This window comes from Mercurialis annua, linkage group LG7, assembly GCF_937616625.2.
Source record: "Mercurialis annua linkage group LG7, ddMerAnnu1.2, whole genome shotgun sequence".
Classification (NCBI taxonomy): domain Eukaryota; kingdom Viridiplantae; phylum Streptophyta; class Magnoliopsida; order Malpighiales; family Euphorbiaceae; genus Mercurialis; species Mercurialis annua.
This window is the reverse complement of record NC_065576.1, coordinates 30,348,341-30,367,229: the sequence shown is the minus strand read 5'-3', so window position 1 is coordinate 30,367,229 and position 18,889 is coordinate 30,348,341. Positions and strand designations below refer to the sequence as shown.

The 18,889-nt window shown below is 44.4% G+C and overlaps 57 non-coding genes across 57 annotated transcripts; all 57 read left to right on the top strand.

Annotated features, from left to right (window-relative positions):
- The first annotated feature begins 57 nt into the window (after positions 1–57).
- LOC126658454 (5S ribosomal RNA) lies at positions 58–176 on the top strand. The gene has a single exon (XR_007634040.1). It is a non-coding gene; the product is annotated as a 5S ribosomal RNA (ribosomal RNA).
- Positions 177–390: 214 nt separating this feature from the next.
- LOC126658540 (5S ribosomal RNA) lies at positions 391–509 on the top strand. The gene has a single exon (XR_007634123.1). It is a non-coding gene; the product is annotated as a 5S ribosomal RNA (ribosomal RNA).
- A 214-nt stretch (positions 510–723) lies between these two features.
- Positions 724–842, top strand: LOC126657820 (5S ribosomal RNA). Its single transcript, XR_007633432.1, has one exon. It is a non-coding gene; the product is annotated as a 5S ribosomal RNA (ribosomal RNA).
- A 214-nt stretch (positions 843–1,056) lies between these two features.
- LOC126658086 (5S ribosomal RNA) lies at positions 1,057–1,175 on the top strand. The gene has a single exon (XR_007633686.1). It is a non-coding gene; the product is annotated as a 5S ribosomal RNA (ribosomal RNA).
- A 190-nt stretch (positions 1,176–1,365) lies between these two features.
- Positions 1,366–1,484, top strand: LOC126658291 (5S ribosomal RNA). The gene has a single exon (XR_007633882.1). It is a non-coding gene; the product is annotated as a 5S ribosomal RNA (ribosomal RNA).
- Positions 1,485–1,705: 221 nt separating this feature from the next.
- Positions 1,706–1,824, top strand: LOC126658280 (5S ribosomal RNA). The gene has a single exon (XR_007633871.1). It is a non-coding gene; the product is annotated as a 5S ribosomal RNA (ribosomal RNA).
- A 214-nt stretch (positions 1,825–2,038) lies between these two features.
- On the top strand, positions 2,039–2,157 carry LOC126658539 (5S ribosomal RNA). Its single transcript, XR_007634122.1, has one exon. It is a non-coding gene; the product is annotated as a 5S ribosomal RNA (ribosomal RNA).
- A 214-nt stretch (positions 2,158–2,371) lies between these two features.
- LOC126658269 (5S ribosomal RNA) lies at positions 2,372–2,490 on the top strand. The gene has a single exon (XR_007633860.1). It is a non-coding gene; the product is annotated as a 5S ribosomal RNA (ribosomal RNA).
- Positions 2,491–2,704: 214 nt separating this feature from the next.
- LOC126658085 (5S ribosomal RNA) lies at positions 2,705–2,823 on the top strand. The gene has a single exon (XR_007633685.1). It is a non-coding gene; the product is annotated as a 5S ribosomal RNA (ribosomal RNA).
- Positions 2,824–3,013: 190 nt separating this feature from the next.
- LOC126658257 (5S ribosomal RNA) lies at positions 3,014–3,132 on the top strand. Its single transcript, XR_007633849.1, has one exon. It is a non-coding gene; the product is annotated as a 5S ribosomal RNA (ribosomal RNA).
- Positions 3,133–3,346: 214 nt separating this feature from the next.
- Positions 3,347–3,465, top strand: LOC126658453 (5S ribosomal RNA). Its single transcript, XR_007634039.1, has one exon. It is a non-coding gene; the product is annotated as a 5S ribosomal RNA (ribosomal RNA).
- Positions 3,466–3,679: 214 nt separating this feature from the next.
- LOC126658452 (5S ribosomal RNA) lies at positions 3,680–3,798 on the top strand. Its single transcript, XR_007634038.1, has one exon. It is a non-coding gene; the product is annotated as a 5S ribosomal RNA (ribosomal RNA).
- A 214-nt stretch (positions 3,799–4,012) lies between these two features.
- LOC126658538 (5S ribosomal RNA) lies at positions 4,013–4,131 on the top strand. The gene has a single exon (XR_007634121.1). It is a non-coding gene; the product is annotated as a 5S ribosomal RNA (ribosomal RNA).
- Positions 4,132–4,345: 214 nt separating this feature from the next.
- LOC126658245 (5S ribosomal RNA) lies at positions 4,346–4,464 on the top strand. Its single transcript, XR_007633838.1, has one exon. It is a non-coding gene; the product is annotated as a 5S ribosomal RNA (ribosomal RNA).
- A 214-nt stretch (positions 4,465–4,678) lies between these two features.
- On the top strand, positions 4,679–4,797 carry LOC126658084 (5S ribosomal RNA). The gene has a single exon (XR_007633684.1). It is a non-coding gene; the product is annotated as a 5S ribosomal RNA (ribosomal RNA).
- Positions 4,798–4,987: 190 nt separating this feature from the next.
- LOC126658232 (5S ribosomal RNA) lies at positions 4,988–5,106 on the top strand. Its single transcript, XR_007633827.1, has one exon. It is a non-coding gene; the product is annotated as a 5S ribosomal RNA (ribosomal RNA).
- Positions 5,107–5,320: 214 nt separating this feature from the next.
- Positions 5,321–5,439, top strand: LOC126658449 (5S ribosomal RNA). Its single transcript, XR_007634036.1, has one exon. It is a non-coding gene; the product is annotated as a 5S ribosomal RNA (ribosomal RNA).
- A 214-nt stretch (positions 5,440–5,653) lies between these two features.
- On the top strand, positions 5,654–5,772 carry LOC126658537 (5S ribosomal RNA). The gene has a single exon (XR_007634120.1). It is a non-coding gene; the product is annotated as a 5S ribosomal RNA (ribosomal RNA).
- A 214-nt stretch (positions 5,773–5,986) lies between these two features.
- LOC126658844 (5S ribosomal RNA) lies at positions 5,987–6,105 on the top strand. Its single transcript, XR_007634416.1, has one exon. It is a non-coding gene; the product is annotated as a 5S ribosomal RNA (ribosomal RNA).
- Positions 6,106–6,319: 214 nt separating this feature from the next.
- LOC126658536 (5S ribosomal RNA) lies at positions 6,320–6,438 on the top strand. The gene has a single exon (XR_007634119.1). It is a non-coding gene; the product is annotated as a 5S ribosomal RNA (ribosomal RNA).
- A 214-nt stretch (positions 6,439–6,652) lies between these two features.
- LOC126658856 (5S ribosomal RNA) lies at positions 6,653–6,771 on the top strand. The gene has a single exon (XR_007634428.1). It is a non-coding gene; the product is annotated as a 5S ribosomal RNA (ribosomal RNA).
- Positions 6,772–6,985: 214 nt separating this feature from the next.
- On the top strand, positions 6,986–7,104 carry LOC126658220 (5S ribosomal RNA). Its single transcript, XR_007633815.1, has one exon. It is a non-coding gene; the product is annotated as a 5S ribosomal RNA (ribosomal RNA).
- Positions 7,105–7,318: 214 nt separating this feature from the next.
- Positions 7,319–7,437, top strand: LOC126658083 (5S ribosomal RNA). Its single transcript, XR_007633683.1, has one exon. It is a non-coding gene; the product is annotated as a 5S ribosomal RNA (ribosomal RNA).
- A 190-nt stretch (positions 7,438–7,627) lies between these two features.
- LOC126658208 (5S ribosomal RNA) lies at positions 7,628–7,746 on the top strand. Its single transcript, XR_007633804.1, has one exon. It is a non-coding gene; the product is annotated as a 5S ribosomal RNA (ribosomal RNA).
- A 214-nt stretch (positions 7,747–7,960) lies between these two features.
- On the top strand, positions 7,961–8,079 carry LOC126658535 (5S ribosomal RNA). Its single transcript, XR_007634118.1, has one exon. It is a non-coding gene; the product is annotated as a 5S ribosomal RNA (ribosomal RNA).
- A 214-nt stretch (positions 8,080–8,293) lies between these two features.
- Positions 8,294–8,412, top strand: LOC126658196 (5S ribosomal RNA). Its single transcript, XR_007633793.1, has one exon. It is a non-coding gene; the product is annotated as a 5S ribosomal RNA (ribosomal RNA).
- Positions 8,413–8,626: 214 nt separating this feature from the next.
- Positions 8,627–8,745, top strand: LOC126658534 (5S ribosomal RNA). The gene has a single exon (XR_007634117.1). It is a non-coding gene; the product is annotated as a 5S ribosomal RNA (ribosomal RNA).
- Positions 8,746–8,959: 214 nt separating this feature from the next.
- LOC126658792 (5S ribosomal RNA) lies at positions 8,960–9,078 on the top strand. Its single transcript, XR_007634365.1, has one exon. It is a non-coding gene; the product is annotated as a 5S ribosomal RNA (ribosomal RNA).
- A 214-nt stretch (positions 9,079–9,292) lies between these two features.
- LOC126658533 (5S ribosomal RNA) lies at positions 9,293–9,411 on the top strand. The gene has a single exon (XR_007634116.1). It is a non-coding gene; the product is annotated as a 5S ribosomal RNA (ribosomal RNA).
- A 221-nt stretch (positions 9,412–9,632) lies between these two features.
- Positions 9,633–9,751, top strand: LOC126658185 (5S ribosomal RNA). Its single transcript, XR_007633782.1, has one exon. It is a non-coding gene; the product is annotated as a 5S ribosomal RNA (ribosomal RNA).
- Positions 9,752–9,972: 221 nt separating this feature from the next.
- Positions 9,973–10,091, top strand: LOC126658570 (5S ribosomal RNA). Its single transcript, XR_007634152.1, has one exon. It is a non-coding gene; the product is annotated as a 5S ribosomal RNA (ribosomal RNA).
- Positions 10,092–10,281: 190 nt separating this feature from the next.
- LOC126658791 (5S ribosomal RNA) lies at positions 10,282–10,400 on the top strand. Its single transcript, XR_007634364.1, has one exon. It is a non-coding gene; the product is annotated as a 5S ribosomal RNA (ribosomal RNA).
- Positions 10,401–10,614: 214 nt separating this feature from the next.
- On the top strand, positions 10,615–10,733 carry LOC126658790 (5S ribosomal RNA). Its single transcript, XR_007634363.1, has one exon. It is a non-coding gene; the product is annotated as a 5S ribosomal RNA (ribosomal RNA).
- A 213-nt stretch (positions 10,734–10,946) lies between these two features.
- LOC126658531 (5S ribosomal RNA) lies at positions 10,947–11,065 on the top strand. The gene has a single exon (XR_007634114.1). It is a non-coding gene; the product is annotated as a 5S ribosomal RNA (ribosomal RNA).
- A 221-nt stretch (positions 11,066–11,286) lies between these two features.
- On the top strand, positions 11,287–11,405 carry LOC126658530 (5S ribosomal RNA). Its single transcript, XR_007634113.1, has one exon. It is a non-coding gene; the product is annotated as a 5S ribosomal RNA (ribosomal RNA).
- Positions 11,406–11,626: 221 nt separating this feature from the next.
- Positions 11,627–11,745, top strand: LOC126658173 (5S ribosomal RNA). Its single transcript, XR_007633771.1, has one exon. It is a non-coding gene; the product is annotated as a 5S ribosomal RNA (ribosomal RNA).
- A 214-nt stretch (positions 11,746–11,959) lies between these two features.
- Positions 11,960–12,078, top strand: LOC126658162 (5S ribosomal RNA). The gene has a single exon (XR_007633760.1). It is a non-coding gene; the product is annotated as a 5S ribosomal RNA (ribosomal RNA).
- A 214-nt stretch (positions 12,079–12,292) lies between these two features.
- LOC126658151 (5S ribosomal RNA) lies at positions 12,293–12,411 on the top strand. The gene has a single exon (XR_007633749.1). It is a non-coding gene; the product is annotated as a 5S ribosomal RNA (ribosomal RNA).
- A 214-nt stretch (positions 12,412–12,625) lies between these two features.
- Positions 12,626–12,744, top strand: LOC126658549 (5S ribosomal RNA). The gene has a single exon (XR_007634132.1). It is a non-coding gene; the product is annotated as a 5S ribosomal RNA (ribosomal RNA).
- Positions 12,745–12,965: 221 nt separating this feature from the next.
- On the top strand, positions 12,966–13,084 carry LOC126658528 (5S ribosomal RNA). The gene has a single exon (XR_007634112.1). It is a non-coding gene; the product is annotated as a 5S ribosomal RNA (ribosomal RNA).
- Positions 13,085–13,305: 221 nt separating this feature from the next.
- Positions 13,306–13,424, top strand: LOC126658140 (5S ribosomal RNA). The gene has a single exon (XR_007633738.1). It is a non-coding gene; the product is annotated as a 5S ribosomal RNA (ribosomal RNA).
- Positions 13,425–13,638: 214 nt separating this feature from the next.
- LOC126658527 (5S ribosomal RNA) lies at positions 13,639–13,757 on the top strand. The gene has a single exon (XR_007634111.1). It is a non-coding gene; the product is annotated as a 5S ribosomal RNA (ribosomal RNA).
- Positions 13,758–13,978: 221 nt separating this feature from the next.
- Positions 13,979–14,097, top strand: LOC126658128 (5S ribosomal RNA). Its single transcript, XR_007633727.1, has one exon. It is a non-coding gene; the product is annotated as a 5S ribosomal RNA (ribosomal RNA).
- A 214-nt stretch (positions 14,098–14,311) lies between these two features.
- LOC126658116 (5S ribosomal RNA) lies at positions 14,312–14,430 on the top strand. Its single transcript, XR_007633715.1, has one exon. It is a non-coding gene; the product is annotated as a 5S ribosomal RNA (ribosomal RNA).
- A 214-nt stretch (positions 14,431–14,644) lies between these two features.
- Positions 14,645–14,763, top strand: LOC126658082 (5S ribosomal RNA). The gene has a single exon (XR_007633682.1). It is a non-coding gene; the product is annotated as a 5S ribosomal RNA (ribosomal RNA).
- Positions 14,764–14,984: 221 nt separating this feature from the next.
- LOC126658104 (5S ribosomal RNA) lies at positions 14,985–15,103 on the top strand. Its single transcript, XR_007633703.1, has one exon. It is a non-coding gene; the product is annotated as a 5S ribosomal RNA (ribosomal RNA).
- A 214-nt stretch (positions 15,104–15,317) lies between these two features.
- On the top strand, positions 15,318–15,436 carry LOC126658526 (5S ribosomal RNA). The gene has a single exon (XR_007634110.1). It is a non-coding gene; the product is annotated as a 5S ribosomal RNA (ribosomal RNA).
- Positions 15,437–15,657: 221 nt separating this feature from the next.
- Positions 15,658–15,776, top strand: LOC126658092 (5S ribosomal RNA). Its single transcript, XR_007633692.1, has one exon. It is a non-coding gene; the product is annotated as a 5S ribosomal RNA (ribosomal RNA).
- Positions 15,777–15,990: 214 nt separating this feature from the next.
- On the top strand, positions 15,991–16,109 carry LOC126658081 (5S ribosomal RNA). The gene has a single exon (XR_007633681.1). It is a non-coding gene; the product is annotated as a 5S ribosomal RNA (ribosomal RNA).
- Positions 16,110–16,323: 214 nt separating this feature from the next.
- LOC126658080 (5S ribosomal RNA) lies at positions 16,324–16,442 on the top strand. The gene has a single exon (XR_007633680.1). It is a non-coding gene; the product is annotated as a 5S ribosomal RNA (ribosomal RNA).
- Positions 16,443–16,663: 221 nt separating this feature from the next.
- On the top strand, positions 16,664–16,782 carry LOC126658069 (5S ribosomal RNA). The gene has a single exon (XR_007633670.1). It is a non-coding gene; the product is annotated as a 5S ribosomal RNA (ribosomal RNA).
- A 214-nt stretch (positions 16,783–16,996) lies between these two features.
- LOC126658057 (5S ribosomal RNA) lies at positions 16,997–17,115 on the top strand. Its single transcript, XR_007633659.1, has one exon. It is a non-coding gene; the product is annotated as a 5S ribosomal RNA (ribosomal RNA).
- A 190-nt stretch (positions 17,116–17,305) lies between these two features.
- Positions 17,306–17,424, top strand: LOC126658525 (5S ribosomal RNA). The gene has a single exon (XR_007634109.1). It is a non-coding gene; the product is annotated as a 5S ribosomal RNA (ribosomal RNA).
- Positions 17,425–17,631: 207 nt separating this feature from the next.
- On the top strand, positions 17,632–17,750 carry LOC126658788 (5S ribosomal RNA). Its single transcript, XR_007634362.1, has one exon. It is a non-coding gene; the product is annotated as a 5S ribosomal RNA (ribosomal RNA).
- A 214-nt stretch (positions 17,751–17,964) lies between these two features.
- LOC126658524 (5S ribosomal RNA) lies at positions 17,965–18,083 on the top strand. The gene has a single exon (XR_007634108.1). It is a non-coding gene; the product is annotated as a 5S ribosomal RNA (ribosomal RNA).
- A 221-nt stretch (positions 18,084–18,304) lies between these two features.
- On the top strand, positions 18,305–18,423 carry LOC126658046 (5S ribosomal RNA). The gene has a single exon (XR_007633648.1). It is a non-coding gene; the product is annotated as a 5S ribosomal RNA (ribosomal RNA).
- Positions 18,424–18,637: 214 nt separating this feature from the next.
- On the top strand, positions 18,638–18,756 carry LOC126658585 (5S ribosomal RNA). Its single transcript, XR_007634167.1, has one exon. It is a non-coding gene; the product is annotated as a 5S ribosomal RNA (ribosomal RNA).
- Positions 18,757–18,889: the final 133 nt, after the last annotated feature.

The window sequence follows — 18,889 nt, the reverse complement described above, 5'->3', positions numbered from 1 at the left end:
TTTGGTTGAATGAGTTGCAAGGCAGCGGATATATGCGATGATCGTGCAAGGTATGACGGGTGCGATCATACCAGCACTAATGCACCGGATCCCATCAGAACTCTGAAGATAAACGTGCTTGGGCGAGAGCAGTACTAGGATGGGTGACCTCCTGGGAAGTCCTCGTGTTGCACCCCTTTTTCGCTTTTTTTGAACTGCGTTTTTTCTATTATTACTATCGCCGAGAGACAAACAGAACGAGTAACGAGTAACGATGAATTGCAATTCAGGGACCAAACGGGAAATATGGAAAAAGTTCAGGGACCAAAACGTACTTTTAAAGATAGTTTTTATTTTGGTTGAATGAGTTGCAAGGCAGCGGATATATGCGATGATCGTGCAAGGTATGACGGGTGCGATCATACCAGCACTAATGCACCGGATCCCATCAGAACTCCGAAGTTAAACGTGCTTGGGCGAGAGCAGTACTAGGATCGGTGACCTCCTGGGAAGTCCTCGTGTTGCACCCCTTTTTCGCTTTTTTTGAACTGCGTTTTTTCTATTATTACTATCGCCGAGAGACAAACAGAACGAGTAACGAGTAACGATGAATTGCAATTCAGGGACCAAACGGGAAATATGGAAAAAGTTCAGGGACCAAAACGTACTTTTAAAGATAGTTTTTATTTTGGTTGAATGAGTTGCAAGGCAGCGGATATATGCGATGATCGTGCAAGGTATGACGGGTGCGATCATACCAGCACTAATGCACTGGATCCCATCAGAACTCCGAAGTTAAACGTGCTTGGGCGAGAGCAGTACTAGGATGGGTGACCTCCTGGGAAGTCCTCGTGTTGCACCCCTTTTTCGCTTTTTTTGAACTGCGTTTTTTCTATTATTACTATCGCCGAGAGACAAACAGAACGAGTAACGAGTAACGATGAATTGCAATTCAGGGACCAAACGGGAAATATGGAAAAAGTTCAGGGACCAAAACGTACTTTTAAAGATAGTTTTTATTTTGGTTGAATGAGTTGCAAGGCAGCGGATATATGCGATGATCGTGCAAGGTATGACGGGTGCGATCATACCAGCACTAATGCACCGGATCCCATCAGAACTCCGAAGATAAACGTGCTTGGGCGAGAGCAGTACTAGGATGGGTGACCTCCTGGGAAGTCCTCGTGTTGCACCCCTTTTTCGCTTTTTTTGAACTGCGTTTTTTCTATTATTACTATCGCCGAGAGACAAACAGAACGAGTAACGAGTAACGAGTAACGATGAATTGCAATTCAGGGACCAAAACGTACTTTTAAAGATAGTTTTTATTTTGGTTGAATGAGTTGCAAGGCAGCGGATATATGCGATGATCGTGCAAGGTATGACGGGTGCGATCATACCAGCACTAATGCACCGGATCCCATCAGAACTCCGAAGTTAAACGTGCTTGGGCGAGAGCAGTACTAGGATGGGTGACCTCCTGGGAAGTCCTCGTGTTGCACCCCTTTTTCGCTTTTTTTGAACTGCGTTTTTTCTATTATTACTATCGCCGAGAGACAAACAGAACGAGTAACGAGTAACGAGTAACGATGAATTGCAATTCAGGGACCAAACGGGAAATATGGAAAAAGTTCAGGGACCAAAACGTACTTTTAAAGATAGTTTTTATTTTGGTTGAATGAGTTGCAAGGCAGCGGATATATGCGATGATCGTGCAAGGTATGACGGGTGCGATCATACCAGCACTAATGCACCGGATCCCATCAGAACTCCGAAGTTAAACGTGCTTGGGCGAGAGCAGTACTAGGATGGGTGACCTCCTGGGAAGTCCTCGTGTTGCACCCCTTTTTTGCTTTTTTTGAACTGCGTTTTTTCTATTATTACTATCGCCGAGAGACAAACAGAACGAGTAACGAGTAACGATGAATTGCAATTCAGGGACCAAACGGGAAATATGGAAAAAGTTCAGGGACCAAAACGTACTTTTAAAGATAGTTTTTATTTTGGTTGAATGAGTTGCAAGGCAGCGGATATATGCGATGATCGTGCAAGGTATGACGGGTGCGATCATACCAGCACTAATGCACCGGATCCCATCAGAACTCCGAAGTTAAACGTGCTTGGGCGAGAGCAGTACTAGGATCGGTGACCTCCTGGGAAGTCCTCGTGTTGCACCCCTTTTTCGCTTTTTTTGAACTGCGTTTTTTCTATTATTACTATCGCCGAGAGACAAACAGAACGAGTAACGAGTAACGATGAATTGCAATTCAGGGACCAAACGGGAAATATGGAAAAAGTTCAGGGACCAAAACGTACTTTTAAAGATAGTTTTTATTTTGGTTGAATGAGTTGCAAGGCAGCGGATATATGCGATGATCGTGCAAGGTATGACGGGTGCGATCATACCAGCACTAATGCACCGGATCCCATCAGAACTCCGAAGTTAAACGTGCTTGGGCGAGAGCAGTACTAGGATGGGTGACCTCCTGGGAAGTCCTCGTGTTGCACCCCTTTTTCGCTTTTTTTGAACTGCGTTTTTTCTATTATTACTATCGCCGAGAGACAAACAGAACGAGTAACGAGTAACGATGAATTGCAATTCAGGGACCAAACGGGAAATATGGAAAAAGTTCAGGGACCAAAACGTACTTTTAAAGATAGTTTTTATTTTGGTTGAATGAGTTGCAAGGCAGCGGATATATGCGATGATCGTGCAAGGTATGACGGGTGCGATCATACCAGCACTAATGCACCGGATCCCATCAGAACTCCGAAGATAAACGTGCTTGGGCGAGAGCAGTACTAGGATGGGTGACCTCCTGGGAAGTCCTCGTGTTGCACCCCTTTTTCGCTTTTTTTGAACTGCGTTTTTTCTATTATTACTATCGCCGAGAGACAAACAGAACGAGTAACGAGTAACGAGTAACGATGAATTGCAATTCAGGGACCAAAACGTACTTTTAAAGATAGTTTTTATTTTGGTTGAATGAGTTGCAAGGCAGCGGATATATGCGATGATCGTGCAAGGTATGACGGGTGCGATCATACCAGCACTAATGCACCGGATCCCATCAGAACTCCGAAGTTAAACGTGCTTGGGCGAGAGCAGTACTAGGATGGGTGACCTCCTGGGAAGTCCTCGTGTTGCACCCCTTTTTCGCTTTTTTTGAACTGCGTTTTTTCTATTATTACTATCGCCGAGAGACAAACAGAACGAGTAACGAGTAACGATGAATTGCAATTCAGGGACCAAACGGGAAATATGGAAAAAGTTCAGGGACCAAAACGTACTTTTAAAGATAGTTTTTATTTTGGTTGAATGAGTTGCAAGGCAGCGGATATATGCGATGATCGTGCAAGGTATGACGGGTGCGATCATACCAGCACTAATGCACCGGATCCCATCAGAACTCTGAAGATAAACGTGCTTGGGCGAGAGCAGTACTAGGATGGGTGACCTCCTGGGAAGTCCTCGTGTTGCACCCCTTTTTCGCTTTTTTTGAACTGCGTTTTTTCTATTATTACTATCGCCGAGAGACAAACAGAACGAGTAACGAGTAACGATGAATTGCAATTCAGGGACCAAACGGGAAATATGGAAAAAGTTCAGGGACCAAAACGTACTTTTAAAGATAGTTTTTATTTTGGTTGAATGAGTTGCAAGGCAGCGGATATATGCGATGATCGTGCAAGGTATGACGGGTGCGATCATACCAGCACTAATGCACCGGATCCCATCAGAACTCTGAAGATAAACGTGCTTGGGCGAGAGCAGTACTAGGATGGGTGACCTCCTGGGAAGTCCTCGTGTTGCACCCCTTTTTCGCTTTTTTTGAACTGCGTTTTTTCTATTATTACTATCGCCGAGAGACAAACAGAACGAGTAACGAGTAACGATGAATTGCAATTCAGGGACCAAACGGGAAATATGGAAAAAGTTCAGGGACCAAAACGTACTTTTAAAGATAGTTTTTATTTTGGTTGAATGAGTTGCAAGGCAGCGGATATATGCGATGATCGTGCAAGGTATGACGGGTGCGATCATACCAGCACTAATGCACCGGATCCCATCAGAACTCCGAAGTTAAACGTGCTTGGGCGAGAGCAGTACTAGGATCGGTGACCTCCTGGGAAGTCCTCGTGTTGCACCCCTTTTTCGCTTTTTTTGAACTGCGTTTTTTCTATTATTACTATCGCCGAGAGACAAACAGAACGAGTAACGAGTAACGATGAATTGCAATTCAGGGACCAAACGGGAAATATGGAAAAAGTTCAGGGACCAAAACGTACTTTTAAAGATAGTTTTTATTTTGGTTGAATGAGTTGCAAGGCAGCGGATATATGCGATGATCGTGCAAGGTATGACGGGTGCGATCATACCAGCACTAATGCACCGGATCCCATCAGAACTCCGAAGTTAAACGTGCTTGGGCGAGAGCAGTACTAGGATGGGTGACCTCCTGGGAAGTCCTCGTGTTGCACCCCTTTTTCGCTTTTTTTGAACTGCGTTTTTTCTATTATTACTATCGCCGAGAGACAAACAGAACGAGTAACGAGTAACGATGAATTGCAATTCAGGGACCAAACGGGAAATATGGAAAAAGTTCAGGGACCAAAACGTACTTTTAAAGATAGTTTTTATTTTGGTTGAATGAGTTGCAAGGCAGCGGATATATGCGATGATCGTGCAAGGTATGACGGGTGCGATCATACCAGCACTAATGCACCGGATCCCATCAGAACTCCGAAGATAAACGTGCTTGGGCGAGAGCAGTACTAGGATGGGTGACCTCCTGGGAAGTCCTCGTGTTGCACCCCTTTTTCGCTTTTTTTGAACTGCGTTTTTTCTATTATTACTATCGCCGAGAGACAAACAGAACGAGTAACGAGTAACGAGTAACGATGAATTGCAATTCAGGGACCAAAACGTACTTTTAAAGATAGTTTTTATTTTGGTTGAATGAGTTGCAAGGCAGCGGATATATGCGATGATCGTGCAAGGTATGACGGGTGCGATCATACCAGCACTAATGCACCGGATCCCATCAGAACTCCGAAGTTAAACGTGCTTGGGCGAGAGCAGTACTAGGATGGGTGACCTCCTGGGAAGTCCTCGTGTTGCACCCCTTTTTCGCTTTTTTTGAACTGCGTTTTTTCTATTATTACTATCGCCGAGAGACAAACAGAACGAGTAACGAGTAACGATGAATTGCAATTCAGGGACCAAACGGGAAATATGGAAAAAGTTCAGGGACCAAAACGTACTTTTAAAGATAGTTTTTATTTTGGTTGAATGAGTTGCAAGGCAGCGGATATATGCGATGATCGTGCAAGGTATGACGGGTGCGATCATACCAGCACTAATGCACCGGATCCCATCAGAACTCTGAAGATAAACGTGCTTGGGCGAGAGCAGTACTAGGATGGGTGACCTCCTGGGAAGTCCTCGTGTTGCACCCCTTTTTCGCTTTTTTTGAACTGCGTTTTTTCTATTATTACTATCGCCGAGAGACAAACAGAACGAGTAACGAGTAACGATGAATTGCAATTCAGGGACCAAACGGGAAATATGGAAAAAGTTCAGGGACCAAAACGTACTTTTAAAGATAGTTTTTATTTTGGTTGAATGAGTTGCAAGGCAGCGGATATATGCGATGATCGTGCAAGGTATGACGGGTGCGATCATACCAGCACTAATGCACCGGATCCCATCAGAACTCCGAAGTTAAACGTGCTTGGGCGAGAGCAGTACTAGGATCGGTGACCTCCTGGGAAGTCCTCGTGTTGCACCCCTTTTTCGCTTTTTTTGAACTGCGTTTTTTCTATTATTACTATCGCCGAGAGACAAACAGAACGAGTAACGAGTAACGATGAATTGCAATTCAGGGACCAAACGGGAAATATGGAAAAAGTTCAGGGACCAAAACGTACTTTTAAAGATAGTTTTTATTTTGGTTGAATGAGTTGCAAGGCAGCGGATATATGCGATGATCGTGCAAGGTATGACCGGTGCGATCATACCAGCACTAATGCACAGGATCCCATCAGAATTCCGAAGTTAAACGTGCTTGGGTGAGAGCAGTACTAGGATGGGTGACCTCCTGGGAAGTCCTCGTGTTGCACCCCTTTTTCGCTTTTTTTGAACTGCGTTTTTTCTATTATTACTATCGCCGAGAGACAAACAGAACGAGTAACGAGTAACGATGAATTGCAATTCAGGGACCAAACGGGAAATATGGAAAAAGTTCAGGGACCAAAACGTACTTTTAAAGATAGTTTTTATTTTGGTTGAATGAGTTGCAAGGCAGCGGATATATGCGATGATCGTGCAAGGTATGACGGGTGCGATCATACCAGCACTAATGCACCGGATCCCATCAGAACTCCGAAGTTAAACGTGCTTGGGCGAGAGCAGTACTAGGATCGGTGACCTCCTGGGAAGTCCTCGTGTTGCACCCCTTTTTCGCTTTTTTTGAACTGCGTTTTTTCTATTATTACTATCGCCGAGAGACAAACAGAACGAGTAACGAGTAACGATGAATTGCAATTCAGGGACCAAACGGGAAATATGGAAAAAGTTCAGGGACCAAAACGTACTTTTAAAGATAGTTTTTATTTTGGTTGAATGAGTTGCAAGGCAGCGGATATATGCGATGATCGTGCAAGGTATGACCGGTGCGATCATACCAGCACTAATGCACAGGATCCAATCAGAACTCCGAAGTTAAACGTGCTTGGGTGAGAGCAGTACTAGGATGGGTGACCTCCTGGGAAGTCCTCGTGTTGCACCCCTTTTTCGCTTTTTTTGAACTGCGTTTTTTCTATTATTACTATCGCCGAGAGACAAACAGAACGAGTAACGAGTAACGATGAATTGCAATTCAGGGACCAAACGGGAAATATGGAAAAAGTTCAGGGACCAAAACGTACTTTTAAAGATAGTTTTTATTTTGGTTGAATGAGTTGCAAGGCAGCGGATATATGCGATGATCGTGCAAGGTATGACGGGTGCGATCATACCAGCACTAATGCACCGGATCCCATCAGAACTCCGAAGTTAAACGTGCTTGGGCGAGAGCAGTACTAGGATGGGTGACCTCCTGGGAAGTCCTCGTGTTGCACCCCTTTTTCGCTTTTTTTGAACTGCGTTTTTTCTATTATTACTATCGCCGAGAGACAAACAGAACGAGTAACGAGTAACGATGAATTGCAATTCAGGGACCAAACGGGAAATATGGAAAAAGTTCAGGGACCAAAACGTACTTTTAAAGATAGTTTTTATTTTGGTTGAATGAGTTGCAAGGCAGCGGATATATGCGATGATCGTGCAAGGTATAACGGGTGCGATCATACCAGCACTAATGCACCGGATCCCATCAGAACTCCGAAGATAAACGTGCTTGGGCGAGAGCAGTACTAGGATGGGTGACCTCCTGGGAAGTCCTCGTGTTGCACCCCTTTTTCGCTTTTTTTGAACTGCGTTTTTTCTATTATTACTATCGCCGAGAGACAAACAGAACGAGTAACGAGTAACGAGTAACGATGAATTGCAATTCAGGGACCAAAACGTACTTTTAAAGATAGTTTTTATTTTGGTTGAATGAGTTGCAAGGCAGCGGATATATGCGATGATCGTGCAAGGTATGACGGGTGCGATCATACCAGCACTAATGCACCGGATCCCATCAGAACTCCGAAGTTAAACGTGCTTGGGCGAGAGCAGTACTAGGATGGGTGACCTCCTGGGAAGTCCTCGTGTTGCACCCCTTTTTCGCTTTTTTTGAACTGCGTTTTTTCTATTATTACTATCGCCGAGAGACAAACAGAACGAGTAACGAGTAACGATGAATTGCAATTCAGGGACCAAACGGGAAATATGGAAAAAGTTCAGGGACCAAAACGTACTTTTAAAGATAGTTTTTATTTTGGTTGAATGAGTTGCAAGGCAGCGGATATATGCGATGATCGTGCAAGGTATGACGGGTGCGATCATACCAGCACTAATGCACCGGATCCCATCAGAACTCCGAAGTTAAACGTGCTTGGGCGAGAGCAGTACTAGGATCGGTGACCTCCTGGGAAGTCCTCGTGTTGCACCCCTTTTTCGCTTTTTTTGAACTGCGTTTTTTCTATTATTACTATCGCCGAGAGACAAACAGAACGAGTAACGAGTAACGATGAATTGCAATTCAGGGACCAAACGGGAAATATGGAAAAAGTTCAGGGACCAAAACGTACTTTTAAAGATAGTTTTTATTTTGGTTGAATGAGTTGCAAGGCAGCGGATATATGCGATGATCGTGCAAGGTATGACGGGTGCGATCATACCAGCACTAATGCACCGGATCCCATCAGAACTCCGAAGTTAAACGTGCTTGGGCGAGAGCAGTACTAGGATGGGTGACCTCCTGGGAAGTCCTCGTGTTGCACCCCTTTTTCGCTTTTTTTGAACTGCGTTTTTTCTATTATTACTATCGCCGAGAGACAAACAGAACGAGTAACGAGTAACGATGAATTGCAATTCAGGGACCAAACGGGAAATATGGAAAACGTTCAGGGACCAAAACGTACTTTTAAAGATAGTTTTTATTTTGGTTGAATGAGTTGCAAGGCAGCGGATATATGCGATGATCGTGCAAGGTATGACGGGTGCGATCATACCAGCACTAATGCACCGGATCCCATCAGAACTCCGAAGTTAAACGTGCTTGGGCGAGAGCAGTACTAGGATCGGTGACCTCCTGGGAAGTCCTCGTGTTGCACCCCTTTTTCGCTTTTTTTGAACTGCGTTTTTTCTATTATTACTATCGCCGAGAGACAAACAGAACGAGTAACGAGTAACGATGAATTGCAATTCAGGGACCAAACGGGAAATATGGAAAAAGTTCAGGGACCAAAACGTACTTTTAAAGATAGTTTTTATTTTGGTTGAATGAGTTGCAAGGCAGCGGATATATGCGATGATCGTGCAAGGTATGACCGGTGCGATCATACCAGCACTAATGCACAGGATCCCATCAGAACTCCGAAGTTAAACGTGCTTGGGTGAGAGCAGTACTAGGATGGGTGACCTCCTGGGAAGTCCTCGTGTTGCACCCCTTTTTCGCTTTTTTTGAACTGCGTTTTTTCTATTATTACTATCGCCGAGAGACAAACAGAACGAGTAACGAGTAACGATGAATTGCAATTCAGGGACCAAACGGGAAATATGGAAAAAGTTCAGGGACCAAAACGTACTTTTAAAGATAGTTTTTATTTTGGTTGAATGAGTTGCAAGGCAGCGGATATATGCGATGATCGTGCAAGGTATGACGGGTGCGATCATACCAGCACTAATGCACCGGATCCCATCAGAACTCCGAAGTTAAACGTGCTTGGGCGAGAGCAGTACTAGGATCGGTGACCTCCTGGGAAGTCCTCGTGTTGCACCCCTTTTTCGCTTTTTTTGAACTGCGTTTTTTCTATTATTACTATCGCCGAGAGACAAACAGAACGAGTAACGAGTAACGAGTAACGATGAATTGCAATTCAGGGACCAAACGGGAAATATGGAAAAAGTTCAGGGACCAAAACGTACTTTTAAAGATAGTTTTTATTTTGGTTGAATGAGTTGCAAGGCAGCGGATATATGCGATGATCGTGCAAGGTATGACGGGTGCGATCATACCAGCACTAATGCACCGGATCCCATCAGAACTCCGAAGTTAAACGTGCTTGGGCGAGAGCAGTACTAGGATGGGTGACCTCCTGGGAAGTCCTCGTGTTGCACCCCTTTTTCGCTTTTTTTGAACTGCGTTTTTTCTATTATTACTATCGCCGAGAGACAAACAGAACGAGTAACGAGTAACGAGTAACGATGAATTGCAATTTAGGGACCAAACGGGAAATATGGAAAAAGTTCAGGGACCAAAACGTACTTTTAAAGATAGTTTTTATTTTGGTTGAATGAGTTGCAAGGCAGCGGATATATGCGATGATCGTGCAAGGTATGACGGGTGCGATCATACCAGCACTAATGCACCGGATCCCATCAGAACTCCGAAGATAAACGTTCTTGGGCGAGAGCAGTACTAGGATGGGTGACCTCCTGGGAAGTCCTCGTGTTGCACCCCTTTTTCGCTTTTTTTGAACTGCGTTTTTTCTATTATTACTATCGCCGAGAGACAAACAGAACGAGTAACGAGTAACGAGTAACGATGAATTGCAATTCAGGGACCAAAACGTACTTTTAAAGATAGTTTTTATTTTGGTTGAATGAGTTGCAAGGCAGCGGATATATGCGATGATCGTGCAAGGTATGACCGGTGCGATCATACCAGCACTAATGCACAGGATCCCATCAGAACTCCGAAGTTAAACGTGCTTGGGTGAGAGCAGTACTAGGATGGGTGACCTCCTGGGAAGTCCTCGTGTTGCACCCCTTTTTCGCTTTTTTTGAACTGCGTTTTTTCTATTATTACTATCGCCGAGAGACAAACAGAACGAGTAACGAGTAACGATGAATTGCAATTCAGGGACCAAACGGGAAATATGGAAAAAGTTCAGGGACCAAAACGTACTTTTAAAGATAGTTTTTATTTTGGTTGAATGAGTTGCAAGGCAGCGGATATATGCGATGATCGTGCAAGGTATGACCGGTGCGATCATACCAGCACTAATGCACAGGATCCCATCAGAACTCCGAAGTTAAACGTGCTTGGGTGAGAGCAGTACTAGGATGGGTGACCTCCTGGGAAGTCCTCGTGTTGCACCCCTTTTCGCTTTTTTTGAACTGCGTTTTTTCTATTATTACTATCGCCGAGAGACAAACAGAACGAGTAACGAGTAACGATGAATTGCAATTCAGGGACCAAACGGGAAATATGGAAAAAGTTCAGGGACCAAAACGTACTTTTAAAGATAGTTTTTATTTTGGTTGAATGAGTTGCAAGGCAGCGGATATATGCGATGATCGTGCAAGGTATGACGGGTGCGATCATACCAGCACTAATGCACCGGATCCCATCAGAACTCCGAAGTTAAACGTGCTTGGGCGAGAGCAGTACTAGGATCGGTGACCTCCTGGGAAGTCCTCGTGTTGCACCCCTTTTTCGCTTTTTTTGAACTGCGTTTTTTCTATTATTACTATCGCCGAGAGACAAACAGAACGAGTAACGAGTAACGAGTAACGATGAATTGCAATTCAGGGACCAAACGGGAAATATGGAAAAAGTTCAGGGACCAAAACGTACTTTTAAAGATAGTTTTTATTTTGGTTGAATGAGTTGCAAGGCAGCGGATATATGCGATGATCGTGCAAGGTATGACGGGTGCGATCATACCAGCACTAATGCACCGGATCCCATCAGAACTCCGAAGTTAAACGTGCTTGGGCGAGAGCAGTACTAGGATCGGTGACCTCCTGGGAAGTCCTCGTGTTGCACCCCTTTTTCGCTTTTTTTGAACTGCGTTTTTTCTATTATTACTATCGCCGAGAGACAAACAGAACGAGTAACGAGTAACGAGTAACGATGAATTGCAATTCAGGGACCAAACGGGAAATATGGAAAAAGTTCAGGGACCAAAACGTACTTTTAAAGATAGTTTTTATTTTGGTTGAATGAGTTGCAAGGCAGCGGATATATGCGATGATCGTGCAAGGTATGACGGGTGCGATCATACCAGCACTAATGCACCGGATCCCATCAGAACTCCGAAGTTAAACGTGCTTGGGCGAGAGCAGTACTAGGATGGGTGACCTCCTGGGAAGTCCTCGTGTTGCACCCCTTTTTCGCTTTTTTTGAACTGCGTTTTTTCTATTATTACTATCGCCGAGAGACAAACAGAACGAGTAACGAGTAACGATGAATTGCAATTCAGGGACCAAACGGGAAATATGGAAAAAGTTCAGGGACCAAAACGTACTTTTAAAGATAGTTTTTATTTTGGTTGAATGAGTTGCAAGGCAGCGGATATATGCGATGATCGTGCAAGGTATGACGGGTGCGATCATACCAGCACTAATGCACCGGATCCCATCAGAACTCCGAAGTTAAACGTGCTTGGGCGAGAGCAGTACTAGGATGGGTGACCTCCTGGGAAGTCCTCGTGTTGCACCCCTTTTTCGCTTTTTTTGAACTGCGTTTTTTCTATTATTACTATCGCCGAGAGACAAACAGAACGAGTAACGAGTAACGATGAATTGCAATTCAGGGACCAAACGGGAAATATGGAAAAAGTTCAGGGACCAAAACGTACTTTTAAAGATAGTTTTTATTTTGGTTGAATGAGTTGCAAGGCAGCGGATATATGCGATGATCGTGCAAGGTATGACGGGTGCGATCATACCAGCACTAATGCACCGGATCCCATCAGAACTCCGAAGTTAAACGTGCTTGGGCGAGAGCAGTACTAGGATGGGTGACCTCCTGGGAAGTCCTCGTGTTGCACCCCTTTTTCGCTTTTTTTGAACTGCGTTTTTTCTATTATTACTATCGCCGAGAGACAAACAGAACGAGTAACGAGTAACGATGAATTGCAATTCAGGGACCAAACGGGAAATATGGAAAAAGTTCAGGGACCAAAACGTACTTTTAAAGATAGTTTTTATTTTGGTTGAATGAGTTGCAAGGCAGCGGATATATGCGATGATCGTGCAAGGTATGACCGGTGCGATCATACCAGCACTAATGCACCGGATCCCATCAGAACTCCGAAGATAAACGTGCTTGGGCGAGAGCAGTACTAGGATGGGTGACCTCCTGGGAAGTCCTCGTGTTGCACCCCTTTTTCGCTTTTTTTGAACTGCGTTTTTTCTATTATTACTATCGCCGAGAGACAAACAGAACGAGTAACGAGTAACGAGTAACGATGAATTGCAATTCAGGGACCAAACGGGAAATATGGAAAAAGTTCAGGGACCAAAACGTACTTTTAAAGATAGTTTTTATTTTGGTTGAATGAGTTGCAAGGCAGCGGATATATGCGATGATCGTGCAAGGTATGACGGGTGCGATCATACCAGCACTAATGCACCGGATCCCATCAGAACTCCGAAGTTAAACGTGCTTGGGCGAGAGCAGTACTAGGATCGGTGACCTCCTGGGAAGTCCTCGTGTTGCACCCCTTTTTCGCTTTTTTTGAACTGCGTTTTTTCTATTATTACTATCGCCGAGAGACAAACAGAACGAGTAACGAGTAACGAGTAACGATGAATTGCAATTCAGGGACCAAACGGGAAATATGGAAAAAGTTCAGGGACCAAAACGTACTTTTAAAGATAGTTTTTATTTTGGTTGAATGAGTTGCAAGGCAGCGGATATATGCGATGATCGTGCAAGGTATGACGGGTGCGATCATACCAGCACTAATGCACCGGATCCCATCAGAACTCCGAAGTTAAACGTGCTTGGGCGAGAGCAGTACTAGGATGGGTGACCTCCTGGGAAGTCCTCGTGTTGCACCCCTTTTTCGCTTTTTTTGAACTGCGTTTTTTCTATTATTACTATCGCCGAGAGACAAACAGAACGAGTAACGAGTAACGATGAATTGCAATTCAGGGACCAAACGGGAAATATGGAAAACGTTCAGGGACCAAAACGTACTTTTAAAGATAGTTTTTATTTTGGTTGAATGAGTTGCAAGGCAGCGGATATATGCGATGATCGTGCAAGGTATGACGGGTGCGATCATACCAGCACTAATGCACCGGATCCCATCAGAACTCCGAAGTTAAACGTGCTTGGGCGAGAGCAGTACTAGGATCGGTGACCTCCTGGGAAGTCCTCGTGTTGCACCCCTTTTTCGCTTTTTTTGAACTGCGTTTTTTCTATTATTACTATCGCCGAGAGACAAACAGAACGAGTAACGAGTAACGAGTAACGATGAATTGCAATTCAGGGACCAAACGGGAAATATGGAAAAAGTTCAGGGACCAAAACGTACTTTTAAAGATAGTTTTTATTTTGGTTGAATGAGTTGCAAGGCAGCGGATATATGCGATGATCGTGCAAGGTATGACGGGTGCGATCATACCAGCACTAATGCACCGGATCCCATCAGAACTCCGAAGTTAAACGTGCTTGGGCGAGAGCAGTACTAGGATGGGTGACCTCCTGGGAAGTCCTCGTGTTGCACCCCTTTTTCGCTTTTTTTGAACTGCGTTTTTTCTATTATTACTATCGCCGAGAGACAAACAGAACGAGTAACGAGTAACGATGAATTGCAATTCAGGGAACAAACGGGAAATATGGAAAAAGTTCAGGGACCAAAACGTACTTTTAAAGATAGTTTTTATTTTGGTTGAATGAGTTGCAAGGCAGCGGATATATGCGATGATCGTGCAAGGTATGACGGGTGCGATCATACCAGCACTAATGCACCGGATCCCATCAGAACTCCGAAGTTAAACGTGCTTGGGCGAGAGCAGTACTAGGATGGGTGACCTCCTGGGAAGTCCTCGTGTTGCACCCCTTTTTCGCTTTTTTTGAACTGCGTTTTTTCTATTATTACTATCGCCGAGAGACAAACAGAACGAGTAACGAGTAACGATGAATTGCAATTCAGGGACCAAACGGGAAATATGGAAAAAGTTCAGGGACCAAAACGTACTTTTAAAGATAGTTTTTATTTTGGTTGAATGAGTTGCAAGGCAGCGGATATATGCGATGATCGTGCAAGGTATGACGGGTGCGATCATACCAGCACTAATGCACCGGATCCCATCAGAACTCCGAAGATAAACGTGCTTGGGCGAGAGCAGTACTAGGATGGGTGACCTCCTGGGAAGTCCTCGTGTTGCACCCCTTTTTCGCTTTTTTTGAACTGCGTTTTTTCTATTATTACTATCCCCGAGAGACAAACAGAACGAGTAACGAGTAACGAGTAACGATGAATTGCAATTCAGGGACCAAACGGGAAATATGGAAAAAGTTCAGGGACCAAAACGTACTTTTAAAGATAGTTTTTATTTTGGTTGAATGAGTTGCAAGGCAGCGGATATATGCGATGATCGTGCAAGGTATGACGGGTGCGATCATACCAGCACTAATGCACCGGATCCCATCAGAACTCCGAAGTTAAACGTGCTTGGGCGAGAGCAGTACTAGGATGGGTGACCTCCTGGGAAGTCCTCGTGTTGCACCCCTTTTTCGCTTTTTTTGAACTGCGTTTTTTCTATTATTACTATCGCCGAGAGACAAACAGAACGAGTAACGAGTAACGATGAATTGCAATTCAGGGACCAAACGGGAAATATGGAAAACGTTCAGGGACCAAAACGTACTTTTAAAGATAGTTTTTATTTTGGTTGAATGAGTTGCAAGGCAGCGGATATATGCGATGATCGTGCAAGGTATGACGGGTGCGATCATACCAGCACTAATGCACCGGATCCCATCAGAACTCCGAAGTTAAACGTGCTTGGGCGAGAGCAGTACTAGGATCGGTGACCTCCTGGGAAGTCCTCGTGTTGCACCCCTTTTTCGCTTTTTTTGAACTGCGTTTTTTCTATTATTACTATCGCCGAGAGACAAACAGAACGAGTAACGAGTAACGAGTAACGATGAATTGCAATTCAGGGACCAAACGGGAAATATGGAAAAAGTTCAGGGACCAAAACGTACTTTTAAAGATAGTTTTTATTTTGGTTGAATGAGTTGCAAGGCAGCGGATATATGCGATGATCGTGCAAGGTATGACGGGTGCGATCATACCAGCACTAATGCACCGGATCCCATCAGAACTCCGAAGTTAAACGTGCTTGGGCGAGAGCAGTACTAGGATGGGTGACCTCCTGGGAAGTCCTCGTGTTGCACCCCTTTTTCGCTTTTTTTGAACTGCGTTTTTTCTATTATTACTATCGCCGAGAGACAAACAGAACGAGTAACGAGTAACGATGAATTGCAATTCAGGGACCAAACGGGAAATATGGAAAAAGTTCAGGGACCAAAACGTACTTTTAAAGATAGTTTTTATTTTGGTTGAATGAGTTGCAAGGCAGCGGATATATGCGATGATCGTGCAAGGTATGACGGGTGCGATCATACCAGCACTAATGCACCGGATCCCATCAGAACTCCGAAGTTAAACGTGCTTGGGCGAGAGCAGTACTAGGATGGGTGACCTCCTGGGAAGTCCTCGTGTTGCACCCCTTTTTCGCTTTTTTTGAACTGCGTTTTTTCTATTATTACTATCGCCGAGAGACAAACAGAACGAGTAACGAGTAACGATGAATTGCAATTCAGGGACCAAACGGGAAATATGGAAAAAGTTCAGGGACCAAAACGTACTTTTAAAGATAGTTTTTATTTTGGTTGAATGAGTTGCAAGGCAGCGGATATATGCGATGATCGTGCAAGGTATGACGGGTGCGATCATACCAGCACTAATGCACCGGATCCCATCAGAACTCCGAAGATAAACGTGCTTGGGCGAGAGCAGTACTAGGATGGGTGACCTCCTGGGAAGTCCTCGTGTTGCACCCCTTTTTCGCTTTTTTTGAACTGCGTTTTTTCTATTATTACTATCCCCGAGAGACAAACAGAACGAGTAACGAGTAACGAGTAACGATGAATTGCAATTCAGGGACCAAACGGGAAATATGGAAAAAGTTCAGGGACCAAAACGTACTTTTAAAGATAGTTTTTATTTTGGTTGAATGAGTTGCAAGGCAGCGGATATATGCGATGATCGTGCAAGGTATGACGGGTGCGATCATACCAGCACTAATGCACCGGATCCCATCAGAACTCCGAAGTTAAACGTGCTTGGGCGAGAGCAGTACTAGGATGGGTGACCTCCTGGGAAGTCCTCGTGTTGCACCCCTTTTTCGCTTTTTTTGAACTGCGTTTTTTCTATTATTACTATCGCCGAGAGACAAACAGAACGAGTAACGAGTAACGATGAATTGCAATTCAGGGACCAAACGGGAAATATGGAAAAAGTTCAGGGACCAAAACGTACTTTTAAAGATAGTTTTTATTTTGGTTGAATGAGTTGCAAGGCAGCGGATATATGCGATGATCGTGCAAGGTATGACGGGTGCGATCATACCAGCACTAATGCACCGGATCCCATCAGAACTCCGAAGTTAAACGTGCTTGGGCGAGAGCAGTACTAGGATGGGTGACCTCCTGGGAAGTCCTCGTGTTGCACCCCTTTTTCGCTTTTTTTGAACTGCGTTTTTTCTATTATTACTATCGCCGAGAGACAAACAGAACGAGTAACGAGTAACGAGTAACGATGAATTGCAATTCAGGGACCAAAACGTACTTTTAAAGATAGTTTTTATTTTGGTTGAATGAGTTGCAAGGCAGCGGATATATGCGATGATCGTGCAAGGTATGACGGGTGCGATCATACCAGCACTAATGCACCGGATCCCATCAGAACTCCGAAGTTAAACGTGCTTGGGCGAGAGCAGTACTAGGATCGGTGACCTCCTGGGAAGTCCTCGTGTTGCACCCCTTTTTCGCTTTTTTTGAACTGCGTTTTTTCTATTATTACTATCGCCGAGAGACAAACAGAACGAGTAACGATGAATTGCAATTCAGGGACCAAACGGGAAATATGGAAAAAGTTCAGGGACCAAAACGTACTTTTAAAGATAGTTTTTATTTTGGTTGAATGAGTTGCAAGGCAGCGGATATATGCGATGATCGTGCAAGGTATGACCGGTGCGATCATACCAGCACTAATGCACAGGATCCCATCAGAACTCCGAAGTTAAACGTGCTTGGGTGAGAGCAGTACTAGGATGGGTGACCTCCTGGGAAGTCCTCGTGTTGCACCCCTTTTTCGCTTTTTTTGAACTGCGTTTTTTCTATTATTACTATCGCCGAGAGACAAACAGAACGAGTAACGAGTAACGATGAATTGCAATTCAGGGACCAAACGGGAAATATGGAAAAAGTTCAGGGACCAAAACGTACTTTTAAAGATAGTTTTTATTTTGGTTGAATGAGTTGCAAGGCAGCGGATATATGCGATGATCGTGCAAGGTATGACGGGTGCGATCATACCAGCACTAATGCACCGGATCCCATCAGAACTCCGAAGTTAAACGTGCTTGGGCGAGAGCAGTACTAGGATCGGTGACCTCCTGGGAAGTCCTCGTGTTGCACCCCTTTTTCGCTTTTTTTGAACTGCGTTTTTTCTATTATTACTATCGCCGAGAGACAAACAGAACGAGTAACGAGTAACGAGTAACGATGAATTGCAATTCAGGGACCAAACGGGAAATATGGAAAAAGTTCAGGGACCAAAAGGTACTTTTAAAGATAGTTTTTATTTTGGTTGAATGAGTTGCAAGGCAGCGGATATATGCGATGATCGTGCGAGGTATGACGGGTGCGATCATACCAGCACTAATGCACCGGATCCCATCAGAACTCCGAAGTTAAACGTGCTTGGGCGAGAGCAGTACTAGGATGGGTGACCTCCTGGGAAGTCCTCGTGTTGCACCCCTTTTTCGCTTTTTTTGAACTGCGTTTTTTCTATTATTACTATCGCCGAGAGACAAACAGAACGAGTAACGAGTAACGATGAATTGCAATTCAGGGACCAAACGGGAAATATGGAAAAAGTTCAGGGACCAAAACGTACTTTTAAAGATAGTTTTTATTTTGGTTGAATGAGTTGCAAGGCAGCAGATATATGCGATGATCGTGCAAGGTATGACGGGTGCGATCATACCAGCACTAATGCACCGGATCCCATCAGAACTCCGAAGTTAAACGTGCTTGGGCGAGAGCAGTACTAGGATCGGTGACCTCTTGGGAAGTCCTCGTGTTGCACCCCTTTTTCGCTTTTTTTGAACTGCGTTTTTTCTATTATTACTATCGCCGAGAGACAAACAGAACGAGTAACGAGTAACGAGTAACGATGAATTGCAATTCAGGGACCAAACGGGAAATATGGAAAAAGTTCAGGG